Here is a 15,836-nt window from a genome sequence, read left to right as displayed (position 1 = left end):
TGGCCGTGGGAAATTACACATTTTCTGTTAAATAAGAATTGTGTTAACTGTGGTTTACATACCAATTCACCTTTAACAAGGCACTTCATCATGCGCAAAAAATATATGATATCTTTACCAAGCTTCATTTTTTTCTGGTGTCGGGGCTGCGGTATTATGTCTATTTATGACCACTACATCCCTGATGAATGTTATTATTGTGTTTAATTATTCTACCTATTGGCTAAAACTTTTCGTACTACAAATCCATTAGGTATTTTACTATTTATTAATTATAGAAAAAATAAATATCTCTTATTAATTACGTTGTTTTGAAGTTTACATAGCAAGACAAGCATTAAACCTACGTACCTACATGTCTCCATCCGATTAATTTTGTTTCCCACACTGCGCCTCGCGCCGCCTCACTCACTACTGTCCCACTGCTGGGCACAGGCCTCCTCATACACGGAGAAGGATTGAGCATTAATCACCACGCTTGCTCAATGCGGGTTGGTGATTTCAGACTTTATAGTCCAGGTTTCCTCAAGATGTTTTCCTTCAAGATAATCAGCCATTGGTGTCCAAGATATACTTAGAAAGTGCATACAAACTTAGAAAAGTTGCATTGGTACTTGCCTGACCTGAAAAACTGTCACATCTAGAATCATTGTAACCATTTCAATAATTCTCCATTTCTTCATTGACGTGAACTATATTTTGTACGGAACCATTTTTATAATTGGGTCTTCAAAAAATATTGGTTGTCGCATTAATTACGCTGAATCAAAACGTCAATATTGTTGTAGAAGAGCGATAGAAGTGCCTTTACGAAACTGAATTAGCATTTAAAAGCATTGCTAGCCTGCTTTTATACACAGTAATAATGTTTTAAAAGAGATAAGAGCTCCGTTATACTACTATTCTGTAATTGAGGGACTATAATAGTTATTAAAAAACAATACTCTTCTAAAAAAGTGTCTTTGTGATAAGTTTATCACTACAACTATAACGAGCGTTAACAACCTTATATATGGCCATTAAGCTACATAAATATAATTTGAAACTCAGTTATATCACCAAATCACTCTGTTGTATACTTTTTGTGCCCACTATAGTACTATGTACTGTAACGACGATCTAAAATGTCTCAATATCACAATATCGTCCTATTCTTGAGTTGTCATCTCTACTACAACGAAAGACACATTATAGTTCGTTTCGAACCTTTATTGCGCAAATCAGGCGCTTTAGGGCGACAGTAAACACTGTTATAAAGTTCTATCGTTGTATACTAGTAACAATGGAGGTTGCTATAACGCCTGACTATAACAGCTATATAATGTTGTGAAGTAAACCTTTACATCAATTATTAATAGGTCGTTTTTGCTGTATAAACTTATAAAGCCAAAATGTGTTGTCAAACGCTTTTACACAACAATCAGTCACCACCGAATCCTTTATACATCGTTCACCCAGCTTTTTTGAGATATAAGGTTTGGTTATAGGGCAAAATTGTTGGTTGGGTACATACAATATTTCTTTCTTTTTGAATGTTTTATTTTTCAGCCGATATCCGAAAAAGGAGCAGGTTTTCAATTTATAATGTTTTAAAGATCTCCTAAAAGTCGGCTCTGTATTTTTAAAAAAGTATTTTCGTTTTGTTGATTATAGGGGCTTTTATAAGCTTGATAGCAACCTACCAACTTGTGAAAACTTCCTTAGTGAAAGCTTTCTTCCTTTTCAAGCTAGCCACGTCTGTTGAGACTTCGCTTTTCTTCATCCGCCTTCAATGTGACAAAAGCTTTATATTACCCACGCATGCGATGCTTTATTGTGACAGAAAAAAATTAGGTTACTTTTGTGTAGCGTACATGTATATAATGTTATTTGTATTGGTTATACATCTTACGAACATTGATAGTTGTTTGATGTGTTTTTTTCCGATATTATCTGTGTATCGAATTGTATCAAAAAGCAGTGATTTGTAGTTTCTGTTTATGTGAAGTAAGACAGTGGCCTATTCGCTACCAAAAGATCTGTGAAAATCTTTCTAACAGCCTAATCATTCCTATCAATATGGAAGAGTTAAGCAAGCAGAGTACTTAAGTCTAACCTAAATAAAATGCATAAGGTGAAAGATGCCAATATGTGAAACTATTTACCGATTTGCGGACAGTCACTAGAAATCTTTTCTATTAACACTGTATCACTAACATCAGAAGCAGGATTAGGTACCAGCAATTGAATTATTTTTTACATTATGAAAAAGATTATTTCACAAAATAGGTACTCACCACTTCATAATCATCATTTTACACCCAACTAATTGTTGAGCATCATGTTAACATCGGTCATTAGCACGTCTTTATATAAACAATACACAACAGAGGTCCTTTGACACACCCACGCTGTACCAACTTTAACGTGGGCTGCCCTGCCTGCCCTTAGTGTTCTTGGCGGTCCCAAATCTTATTAGATAAATCTTTTTTGCTGTAGTAATGTTTAGTGTTCTTTGTTGTGAATTAAATAATAATTTAGTGTATTTATGTTTCTTGATAGTTATATGAAAGAATATGGGAGAGGGTCGTATCTAATCGTAAGCATACAGGGAATTTTATTCGAATTACTCGAACAGTCGTGCAAAAATAGACTTAGAAATTACTGAATGATCAAATTTTTTATACATATAGGTACCTAACTGTGTAAAAAACTTTTTCTATTTCTATTCCGTTTCTAATTTAAACCCGATTGCCAAAAAGTGAACTGCGATAGTTTTTTAAAATTAATAAATTTCAGAAATTTTCTAAGCATACAAATAGTAGCCTGTCTTATGTCGCTACGTATAGGTCAAATGTGTAGTCGTACCAAAGTCAACGCTTGCAAACGCACTTACAACTTCTACGAAAGTGCCAATTACTACCCACGGAATGTACTAAAGAGCCATTTGCATCTCATGTTGCCTAATAACCTTGTAACTTACTTGTAACTTAGTGTGTTCATACACAAACTTATACTTAGTTAAAGCATTATTAAACTGATTAAATACGAGCAGTGTATTAAGTACCACAAAGTTAAACAGACGATTGCGACGTGTTTCAAAAATCTTTGTTAGTATTTGATTCTTTCACATTTTGGGTTTAAAACTAATTGATTGAACATATTGATTTTGATTTCTAACACTTACGGGAATATTAAACATTTAAATAAAACTACTTACTTTACGGATTTTATTGCGGTGACCATGGATGCTGCAAAGGATACGAAACGGCGGGATTAAATAATATTAATATAACCGCGATAAAATCCGTGAAAGTAAAATTGATTGAATGTTGGACGTTGTTGGCCTTAAGCTTTGGTTTCCTAGGAAAGCGGTACCGTCATATAGCGGCCGTAATACAGCGGTGAATGACGTCACCAGAACGTTGTCTATGTAAACGAAATGGGGCGGTTTCCTAGAGAGCGGTAACTGACGCCGTAACTTCAAAAAGCGGTGCCGCCATTTGCATGACGGCCGTCTTGACGGTGTCAGATAGTTTGGTGAACGTTTTATTGAAAGCGGTGAAGCTTTTTTAATACGTATTTGTGTTTTTTTTTTCGGAACAACGTCAAAAATTAGTTACAACTCTTGGAGCAGCGGGAACGACGAAATTTCCTCGTTATTTCGTTCGTAACCACGAAGCAATATATAATATAAAAAGTAAAGATTACAGAAAAAGTCAACTAAAACAGAATTGGTGTCGTGAAATTTGAGAAATATTAAATAAAACAGGTTAGTAAGTATGATACAACTAACAAAAAGTTTATGACGGTGTGTTAGAACGGCCGTGGAACTTTCCACATGTCATCACCGTAACGACGACCGTCTATTTGCGTCCGTAATATGACGGTCGCTATATGACGGCACCGCTTTCCTAGGAAACCCAAGCTTTACTACAAAAACTTTAACCACTGTTTTACACTTGTCTAAAAAAAAATGTGGCTCCAAAATGAACCGTATGTCAACGTCATAATTTGACATTTTTTTAGACAAGTCTTAAACTGACGTTAAAAAGTTTTTGTGGTAAGACGGAGAATGTTTAATTTCAAGGAAACTACTTACCGCATATATACCAAATTCTATTGCCATCCAACGTGGCAATGTTGCCAGCCTCTAGTTAGGGTAGGTACGCTCCCGGTGGTTTCCTAAATAACATTTTAGTTAAATCGATTCACTAAGATCTTTTTCAAACAGAGTTACTTCCATATTACTATATTTGTAATGCTCCTGCTCCACCTGCGTCTTATGCTACTGCTCCACCTGCGTCTTAACGCGTTAAATTTTGGCATTACGCAGATGTGGCCAACGTTTTAATGGCATCCTCCGAGCCTTTTTCCCAATCATGTTGGGGTCGGCTTCCAGTCTAACCGGATTCAGCTGAGTACCAGTGCTTTACAAGAAGCGACTGCCTATCTGACCTCCTCAACCCATTTACCCGGGCAACCCGATACCCCTTGGTTAGACTGGTGTCAGACTTACTGGCTTCTGACTACCCGTAACGACTGCCAAGGATGTTCAATGACAGCCGGGACCTACAGTTTAACGTGCCATCCGAAACACAGTCATTGGTGTCTAAGATATACTTAGAAAGTACATACAAACTTAGAAAAGTTGCATTGGTACTTGCCTGACCTGGGATCGAACCCGCGCCCTCATACTTGAGAGGTTGGTCCTTTACCCACTAGGCCACCACGACTTTTATAACGTTTTAATGGCAATTTATACAAATGGCATTATGAATAGCATTAAACGTTAAGCGATAACTCGGGTGTCGGTTTTTTGGACACATCAAAGGGTTTTAGTGCGTAGCTTAGAGCGCTAAGTGATGTTGGCTACATTAACGCCATCTCATTGCACGCATGCAAGGACGAGTGTAGATACTTTGTTTAAGCGGTAACTGCATTTTACGAGCATGGTAATGGAATGGTCAAATGAGAAAGCTTTAGTTTTTAGAATTATTTTGTGTGTCTGAGTTTAACCTCTTTAATGTGTGTTAACGCGTTACTTCATGAGGGATTAACTCTTTGCAGAATTGTACCTAAGTGTAGCCAACACGCATTTTTAATGCAATAAGTAAAGTGTAGTTGGCCATTGACATTAACGTCAACGCTAACGCAGGTGGAGCAGGAGCATTAACGCGTAAAATTTTGGCGTTACGCAGATGTGGCCAACGTTTTAATGGCATTTTATACAAATAGCATTATTAATAGCATTAAACGTTAAGCGATAACTCGGGTGTCGGTTTTTTGGACACATCAAAGGGTTTTAGTGCGTAGCTTAGAGCGCTAAGTGATATTGGCTACATTAATGCCATCTCATTGCACGCATGCAAGGACGAGTGTAGATACTTTGTTTAAGCGGTAACTGCATTTTACGAGCACGGTAATGGAATGGTCAAATGAGAAAGCTTTAGTTTTTATAATTATTTTGTGTGCCTAAGTTTAGCCTCTTTAATGTGTGCTAACGCATTACTTCATGAGGGATTAACTCTTGCGGCATTGTAACCTAATGCTACTGCTCCACCTGCGTCTTAACGCGTTAAATTTTGGCATTACGCAGATGTGGCCAACGTTTTAATGGCAATTTATACAAATGGCATTATGAATAGCATTAAACGTTAAGCGATAACTCGGGTGTCGGTTTTTTGGACACATCAAAGGGTTTTAGTGCGTAGCTTAGAGCGCTAAGTGATATTGGCTACATTAATGCCATCTCATTGCACGCATGCAAGGACGAGTGTAGATACTTTGTTTAAGCGGTAACTGCATTTTACGAGCACGGTAATGGAATGGTCAAATGAGAAAGCTTTAGTTTTTAGAATTATTTTGTGTGTCTGAGTTTAACCTCTTTAATGTGTGTTAACGCGTTACTTCATGGGGGATTAACTCTTTGCAGAATTGTACCTAAGTGTAGCCAACACGCATTTTTAATGCAATAAGTAACGTGTAGTTGGCCATTGACATTAACGTTAACGCTAACGCAGGTGGAGCAGGAGCATAAGTGTAGCCAACACTCATTTTTAATGCAATAAGTAACGTGTAGTTGGCCATTGACATTAACGTTAACGCTAACGCAGGTGGAGCAGGAGCATAAGGATAAATGAAATATTAAACTAAATCGTGACGTCACGTCCCCCGTTTTCCAAAGTTCCAGTTTCAAACATGACTAGCGTGTAACTTGATTTGTATACTGGTACCCCCCATTAACGGCTCCTTCAGACTACTCTACAACTACTCTAAAGTCATCAAGATATCGTCAGAAGTTTTCAGACTTCAGAACTTTCAGACTGAACGTACATTCGAATGTAATTTGCGATTTAAATTGACCTGGTTCACTTTTTGCCTTATTGTGTCAGATTTTCTTTTGAGAAATGGCCATTTATAAGTTAAAAGTTAAATAGTTCTTGGGACTTAAGACTGCTGAGCTGTCAGCTCGATTTTCTAAACGGCAACGAGTTATTGGGTTTTTCCATGTGGAAAATCGAAGCTCAAAGCCTGTATTTGTAACCTTTGGATTGAAAAATGAAAACAGTAGTTTGAATTTATACCTGATGTTACGGCAAATATAGATGCAAAGGGTATAAATTATTTATTGTGCATAAGTAGGTACCTGTAAGATGTAAAAATGTTAAAACTTAATTCATCACTTAGGTAATTCTGGAGCTGTGAAAGAATTTATTTATTGCATTTTTTATACAATATAATAACCAGCGAACTCACAAAAGAAAAAAGAATTAAAAAATCCAAGATGAAGAACATTTTAACACACAGCAAAAAGAAAAAAACATTTATAATAGCACTTAATTGACTTATAAAGAGCAATCAGTGTGCTATCAAGCATTACAAACAAGTGTTTCTGAGAACCCGAGAGTTCTTCAAAGGACCGAGTTCTCGATCAGTGACAACCCATGAACCGACTTCAAAGAAACGCTCCACAAGACGCTTGTATGTGAAGCTTTTAAGAGTTAAGTTCACTTGAATGTTCGAATACAAATTATGCATAAAGAATTGAAGGAATTTTGTAAATAAATAATGGTTTTATGTGAAGTAGGTACTCTAGAAATGTCTTTGGTAATGCTTCTTCTTTATGGTCTGCTGTATTTTGAGTATATTATACTCTTCTCATAGTTGCTTTTCAATGCAAGCTAAAATTATAATGAGAGTTAAAAGATGCATTTAACATCCAACAGCAATGTGTTCTAGAGATTTGTTGATGTTATATCAAAATATCTAGCTCAATTAGACGGGAACGTGTTATTGCATATATTTTTATTGATGAAATAACATTGGCATGTTGCGATGCGGCGGCGGCGCCGTCGAACCCGGAACCCGGCGCCACACGCGCCGAGGAATGCCAACGAACGCCTTCAGTCGATACCACTCCGACGAACCGACTACCAGCTCACACTGAACAAACTAAAACAAGTTCCGTTTATGCTCCTGCTCCACCTGCGTTAGCGTTAACGTTAATGTCAATGGCTAACTACACGTTACTTATTGCATTAAAAATGCGTGTTGGCTACACTTAGGTACAATTCCTCAAAGAGTTAATCCCTCATGAAGTAACGCGTTAACACACATCAAAGAGGTTAAACTCAGACACACAAAATAATTCTAAAAACTAAAGCTTTCTCATTTGACCATTCCATTACCGTGCTCGTAAAATGCAGTTACCGCTTAAACAAAGTATCCACACTCGTCCTTGCATGCGTGCAATGAGATGGCATTAATGTAGCCAACATCACTTAGCGCTCTAAGCTACGCACTAAAACCCTTTGATGTGTCCAAAAAACCGACACCCGAGTTATCGCTTAACGTTTAATGCTATTCATAATGCCATTTGTATAAATTGCCATTAAAACGTTGGCCACATCTGCGTAATGCCAAAATTTAACGCGTTAAGACGCAGGTGGAGCAGTAGCATTAAAAAAACTCCTATGCTATACCTCTGACACATTTCCAGTTCAGTTTAGAACCCAAATAAATTTTAATATCAATAATTCCTTCATGATGAAACGTTTACGATAATCGTAAATGTGCAACGAGCCGGCAACAATATGCCAAACACCATTTAAGTCATTAATAATCGTCGTAAAACGGGAAAATTTCAATGGGCATCCCATCGTCGGGCCGGTTATCCATTAAATAAATTTTATTCGTGTGATAAGGCGCGGGGCGGGCGGCGGCAGGGCGGGCGCCGGCCAGACGCCCCAGTAGCCGCCCGACGCTGAAACAGCGAGCACGCGTGCCGCGCACTGCCCAGCCGCGCTAATTTTACACGCCAGTAACTCTGCTCTGGTACAGCGTTGACCCACTGATAGTGAAGTGTTGCCTGCTAGTGCTAGTGACTCACCTCGCCGCACACGTCGCCGACACAGTGAGTACAACCTCAAACTTTGACGGCGACTTATCTCAATCATTCGTCGAGCTTACGGCCATTTTATACGAACGCTCAACCTTGAGTCGTTGTCAGTATTTTGGTCATTGTGACTCGCAGCTGACTTATGATTTTTCTTGACGGCGCGCGATCGTTCAGCGTATTACCGAAATAGCGTCGAAGGAATTTCATTAATGTATCGGGCCGTGAGATTTATTTGTATGAGCTCCGAACGATTAATATTGTGGAAGTTGTGTGAAAACACCGCGAGATTCATGTCAAGGTTGTGACACCTTGTTATATTCACGAGTTTATGTTTAGCCGGTGTCGTAAAGTACGAAAAATGAGACGATCGCTTGTTTGTAGACATTACGAGATCATAAAGTTTATCTATTTTTATTCACGAGCTATTACAGGTATGAAATGAAAAGAATTCGCTGTAAGAATCTTGACTATACACTTTACACGTACTAGAGATGTGTACGTATTCCGCTACGTGTCTGTGGCTGTAAAATACTCTCGTAAAAAATCGTTGGCAAACTTCTGCTCTGCCATAGAGTTAGTAATTCGAAATATGTTAAACATTATATTGTTGTTATGAGTTAACGCAGGCATTAATGTTATTTATTTCGCACCTTATAACCGTTCAGATATAATTGAGCTTTTTAGTCACGAACGCGCGATTATTTCGTTATTTTATTACCTTAGTTCTGCTAAACAAATGTCCATTGGACTAGAAACACGATAGTACTATTGATAAATGTCATTAATAATCTAGTTCCCAATATCTGACAGTAAACTGTATTCCAGCCATTATTATCCATTAGTAATATTAATGATTGAGAATTAGTCACGAAATAATAGTATCCAAATTAGCAGAAGAGTGATGATAGTCTTCAATTTCCCTAGCAAACGAAATTAAACATGTTTCAGATAAGATACCTACCAAATCCTAAAGCATTATTACATTACTTAGAAATCTTTCGGACAGGGTTAAATACCCTAGTTTATTTGCACTCTAAAATAAAATCACTTTATATAAATTACTTTCCTGGTGTCATACCCTTTCTTAACTGATGAAAATTACTCCAATATAGTGTAGGTCTTCTTGGTTCAAACTAAAAAGTGAAACTGAAAAACCTGCATAGGTAGGTACATACCTCCATAAAATGTTCTGCTTTCACCATTGAGCTGTGCAAAGGCGTGGCTATCAACGCATACATCTGAAAGAAAATAGCTACCTACTTAAACTTTAGAAGCCTACCTATTTATGCAGTTAAAGGAAACCATTGCAAAAGAAATTCTGTCTGTCGTATTTTCATCAGCTACTGTCATTTCATAAAAAAAACTACTGAACCGATTTAGGAAGTCTGTCTGTCTGTCGCACTTTAAATAAAACTGCAGAACCGATTAAGGCAAAACTGTGTTACGCCGATAAATGTAGATCTAGAGATGGAAAAAGTACATAGAATTATTTTTATCCGGGTACCATGGAGTATTTCTCATGGGACGCGAGTGAAACCATGAGGAAAGCTAGTAAATAATACTGAAAACAAAAAATAATGACCAACATTTATGCTCTTTATAGCAAGGCGAACCTTACATCGACCCTTATTATTCAGAAATTAGTCAAATGAATTACTTACAAGCTTCTTCATTAAAATCTTGACCATCTCTTTTAAAGATAACCTTATGAGGTATTGGCAAACATGGAAATTGGCACATTAGCAACAAATAGTCCTAGTTATTTTATTTATTGCGACTCTTTGCTCTCGTTACTGCTGAGGTCATTGTTAGGTCAGACAGGGTGTCAATAGCCCAGAGTCTGGATCTGTGCTTAACGGTCAAATACTGAAACGCCACTTTGAAGGGATGCTTAAATATAATTCTATCTCTGGCATAGTAACGTAAAAATTAAGTAACATTTGAGTATTTCGAGATATGTATTTTAAACAAAGAGGTGTGGTATCTAATGAGTTAATAGTCCTTCTTTCTTCAGTTATCAAATTATTTTATAGACAAAAACGAAATAATAACTTGTAGCGTCTGTTTTCGTTAAAAGGAAGAAAGCTTAGAAGCTTCAAAAGAATGATCGCAACAAGGCATTAACTTCATCTACAAGTATAGTTACCGGCACGGATATTGAGCTCTCGGCGGAAGAGTGGGGATCGCTTTGCGCACCGTATAAGGCAATAAGGCAGTAAATCGCTTCTGCGCAGGTGAAGGTCAGGGCTCAATATCCGTGCCGATAACTGTATGTGGCATATTTTTTCGAGTAGGTACTCTGGAATATGTTTTTAGTATTTCAATATAAAAAAATATATTTTTCATATACAACAGGAAGGCTCATTGTTATAGAATGATAATTTGATCAGCTCACAAAAAATATTTTTCAAAATCATATGTAGGTAGTTTAAATGATTTTCGTTTCATTCTACATATAGTGAGTTGCCAGTGCTCAACACGAACGCAATTAGCTGCCATTGAATACTGATTATTCACATTTAACAGGTTTCCACGTTCGGAAAATAGGAACAAGAGTAGAACGTAGCGAAATGTAAGATAGATGAAATAATTATCGAATATGTGTTATTTAATGTAGGATTATTTGGATTTTGGCAAATATCTTTGTCTTTTAATGAAACCATTGCTATCATACTCATATTATAAAATCTAAGTTTGACTGTATGGTATGGATGCTTGTTTCTCTATCAAGAACAATATACTGTATAGGTTTTGATGGAAATTGATAAAAATATGGCTATATATTAGCATAATATAGAGGTTAAGGTAAGTAGTTCCTTGACAAATATCAAAACAAAGGAAAGATTAAAAAGTGGAAGCAAGCAGTCCATAATTTGATCGACTTTCGATAAAGTCGTATGCCATTTGTTGTTTTTTACATAAATTCTTAAATAGCTTACTACATCCACGTATTCTGTAACTCTGTGAACTGCTAACTATACCTTACATTTATACTTCTTCAATCTATCTCGCATACCACCGATTACTCAAATCGCGGCTCTTAACAATCGCCATGATAGATGGCCATCAAATGCCTGACAGCTGCCAACCGAGCGGCGGAAACGCCCGAAGTGATTCGTTTATCTCCGCCGAAGCCATCAGGGTTGCAGAACAAATACCGGTACATGGAGCCTGGTTATTGATGGTGAACGGATATTACGTACGCTCGGAACCATTCCGGTTATAGGGATGTGGTCACACGAGGTTTGAGGTTAAACTGTTGTTTGGTTTGACCGTTTTGTCCTTTAATAGTAGACTAGTCATTTTTCATGTGATAAACTAGTGCTTTAGGGCAGAAGTACTGAACTTGGTCATGCCCTCAGTTGATGCTACTTTAAAAAGCATATTGCGGATTAACAACGCGGATTTTCGCTCATTTTTCCTGCGCTTATACGCGCAACACATTCCGTGTGTCTAAAATCTTTCGTTTCGACTTAGTGTCGCTCAGAAAAACCATTTAATCAACGAAAGAAGACATACTAAGACCGTACCTTAACCATCACATTAATGAAACAAATGAAGAAATACCTGGACTTTTTAACTAGCGTTAATAAAGCATTCACAAGCATCGCATGTGGTCTGGTAATGACACTTAACGTATTTATGCGGCTACCGTGACCGCGGTCAAATTTATCGCGCGAGTAATTAAGTTTAACTGCACAGATTTACAACAGCTAATTATTTGATAAATCACACGTAGCAGTAATGTTTATTTGCGTAGTAACTTACAATTAAGGAGAAAAGTATTCCACGTCGAGGTGGCCTAGTGGTTAAAGCATAAGTCTCTCAAGTGTGATGGTACGATTTTGATTCTAGGTCAGGAAAGTGCCAAAGTATTTTTTCTAATGCTCCTATGCTTCTAGTGTATCTTGGATACGAATGACTGAGTAAAGGCGAAAGAAAACATCTTGAGGAAAGCTGGACCTTAAAATATGAAAGTAAAAATTCTGTTTGACGTAATGAATAAATACGAATATTTTTTGTAAAGATTGTGTTTCAAGTGGAGATCAACTGAAGTGGAAATGCATTTCCCATTAAGGTAAGGCCCCAATTTAGCGGAACCCATTGCCTCAGGTTGGGGTCATGATTGACATTTTGTCCTGATTAATTGTCCCTTCTCGTTTTGGATTACACCCTTATCAGTTCTAAGGATTGGTCACGATTTTCTATTGGGATATTAGCCTGTTTTGTCATTCAAGTAGACAAAGGTACAGCCAATTTACTTTAAATATTCTGGAGAATAGTCGTATTTTAAGTGTTCCAAATAGGTTGAATTAGCTTTGTCGGAAAAGTTGGAAAACATAATAATATAATAAATTAATGAGATGATGATGAAAGATGATTGTGGATATAATAAGGCCGTTAATATGGGATTTGGATTTGATATGGGATGGAATCTTAGACGCGTTTGTTATCTTTCTATTTCTGAAACAAAAATTGTAAAACACACGTATATACTCTATGAACTTTACTTAGCATCGAATCAGGCGTTTTACTAAAGTCACATGGAACAAACAAAAGCCACATTATCACGCAAAGAAAAATAGGTACTTGATTTTCAATACCCACTTAAACTTATTTACCTCTATTAACCGAACCACCGAGCTATTTAAATGTCACGACACAGGACGTTCCCTAAACTTATGTTAGTATTTACTCGGCTGCCCATGTCAGACCCTGTTACTTGATAATTATGAAGGGAGGCGTCTCTTAAGTTCATTAAACTTGGAAATAGATTGTTTCAGACGGAGGAAACAGTTGCTAGTTCTGACTCCGAGATAGTTTCTAACTTTGTTCATGTCATCATGATTATGCTGTCTTAATTATGATTAATTTGGTTAATAAGGCTTGCTTCATCATCACTGTTTCGGTGTTATTATACCAAAAAATTTAAGTATATATTTCCATAAGTCCTCAAAGAAATACTTTACGACCCCAATTTAATAGCGTCATTTCTTCACAGCAAATATATAATTTCATAATTTACCTAATACTTAATCTCAAATATCATATTGGTTAGGTTAGTGTGCCTGACCTAGGGTAAGCTGTTATCATTTTGCAAATGGTTCTCAGTGGAAACCCAATGTCTCGATATGCGTTCCATTTATGTCTATGAGCTCACCAACTATTACAGACATAGGTCTTAAAGGCAACTGCTGAAACAGTATATGTATACCTAAACTAAATGTGGGCCTCTTGGTAGCCGTTTGGGAAATATCGGAGAAATGTTGTATGTTGTCATATTTATGGCGTAAAAGCTATTGACCTCATGATTTTTAATACAGCGTATCATGTGTGTTTATGTAGGTGCCATAGGTCATAGATACGACATCGTCCCGGAAACAACGTAAAAATGTTACACTTCTGTGTTCTGTGTGTAGCAGCTAGTTAGCTAGTGCTATAACCGTCGAACACAAAAGACATCAACATCGACCAATATTAATTCCAAAAACAGCATAACCATCAAATGACACGAATAACATCCGTTTCAAACAAAACTCAATAGTTAACCCCCAAATGCCATCGTTAACTAAAATTTACAAAGGGACCGCAAACCTCAATCTATAGCAATTTGGGCTAATCACGGCTGGTCGTAAGCCGCGGTGGGCCGTGCAGTCCTACGTCCAATTAGCCGATTGTCCCCAATGTGGATTTCAATTACATGCCAGCTTATGTCAAATTAAACTATGTACTTGTGACACGTCAGACTTTTTGTAGGATAGATAAATCGGACCGATTTTTTATCGGACTACAATTTTCTCACTTATTTTTGTAGGACGTGTGCATTGCTATCAGTGTGTTCTATTTATCTCCTACTAGCCGTTTTCCCGCGGTTTCACCCGCGTCCCGTGGGAGGTACGGCCCGCACCGGGATAAAATGTAGCCTATGCTACTCGCAGATAATATAGCTTTCTAATGGTGAAAGAATATTTAAAATCGGTCCAGTGGTTTTTGAGTTTATCCATTACAAACAAACAAACAAAGTTTTCCTCTTTATAATATTAGTATAGACAAAACATCGGTCACCGATTTATCGGAGGTATACATATGGGGTCTCAAGTAGAGGTACTTCAACGGGTTCTTCTTATAGAAAAGGTTAATCAAGTTCCTTATGTCAGGACCAGATAGAAAAGTAAATAAAAGAGGTTTTCTTTGTGCCTTTACATTGTCTGATTCGAGAGCAATAGATTAAATGCTTTGGCTTTGTGTGATTGACAGATTATGTAGAATTGTGCAGGGAATGGGTTATTTTTGGAAAGGTTTGTTTGAAAAGTAAAGATGAAATAATTGTGCTTCTGAATTCTTAGAATATGATAGCAGGACTTCTTTGGGTTTATGCAGGGGTCCTTTTTATTAGATTCGTGATCATATTTACAGCTTAAAAGTCCTCGCACATGACAGTTAAAACTGTCGGTCAATGGTTGGCTGACAGTTTCTATCGATGGGAATTGTGAATCTTGTCAAACTCTTTAGAAGGTCTGATACCGACTGGATTGCAGATCGTTGTACATAATGGTCATTCATCTCCATACTTATTTATGAGCCCGATCAAACGAACAGCCAACTAAAAGTTTGCATCGTGCGGCATAGATAGTGTGCTATATAACCAAAATACATCGAATGCTCTCAGTCGCGAATATAACATCCGTGTAAAATCTGGTTAAATCCAGAACAGACCGTAATTTGGGCCTGAAGTGTTGAAAGTAGTTTAGAAAAAGCATTCCAGGCGTAATTGCGCATCGTTAATTTCAGTACTTATATTGAGTTATCTTCTGTACAAATAGATTACCTATGTACTAATGAACCTATACCTATGTAAAACTATTTAATTTGGCTCAAATTGTTGTGCCAATAAACTTTAGTGTGATACCTAATTAGGTATAACACTCGCAATTTTTATTTGATCTCTGTATCTTGAATTCAGATCTACTCTAAAAACCCAGATTTTATCAAATATTAAGTACCTATGTTTCTTCTTAGAGTATATCCACATCAATTTATTGTTATTCATCAATGCACCGATATAAAAAAAAAAAAAACAATCGAAAGACTATTCTTTAAATAAAATACAGTTTAAACACAATTTCCATTCGTGTTAGCTAAACAAATGCTAGAATCGACTAGTTCCATGAGCATGTAGGTCGCAGTCCAAGTAGGTTACTCCAAAAACAATTTGTAACCCGCTCCAGCGATTTGGCTGTGGGTTACAAAATATACGGGGGGTGCTCGTCAATACACATTTGTCAATGTAAACGAATGATTTGAAAGTAATTCGATTTTTCTATACGTGTGTATGTTGTTATGTTTTTACTGAAAGTACTGAGTTATTTTTTGTTTGGATAGGACAAAGAAAATGGATTATAAAACATTTTTCTCTGAAGAGGATTATGGTATCATTTTTGTCTAGGTCCAGCAA

The 15,836-nt window shown here is 36.9% G+C and overlaps 1 protein-coding gene across 1 annotated transcript in view; it reads left to right on the top strand.

Moving 5' to 3' along the window:
* The first annotated feature begins 8,236 nt into the window (after positions 1-8,236).
* The window catches only part of LOC124638392 (receptor-type tyrosine-protein phosphatase kappa), a 155,933-nt gene continuing 148,333 nt past the window's right edge, over positions 8,237-15,836 (top strand). The window contains exon 1 of the mRNA XM_047175343.1: positions 8,237-8,393. The gene's annotated coding sequence lies outside the window, so the exon portion shown is untranslated. The remainder of the gene's footprint in view (positions 8,394-15,836) is intronic.

Source organism: Helicoverpa zea, chromosome 17 (genome assembly GCF_022581195.2).
Source record: "Helicoverpa zea isolate HzStark_Cry1AcR chromosome 17, ilHelZeax1.1, whole genome shotgun sequence".
Lineage (NCBI taxonomy): Eukaryota > Metazoa > Arthropoda > Insecta > Lepidoptera > Noctuidae > Helicoverpa > Helicoverpa zea.
Note: the sequence above shows the minus strand (reverse complement) of the source record. Positions and strands in the feature narration are given on the sequence as shown.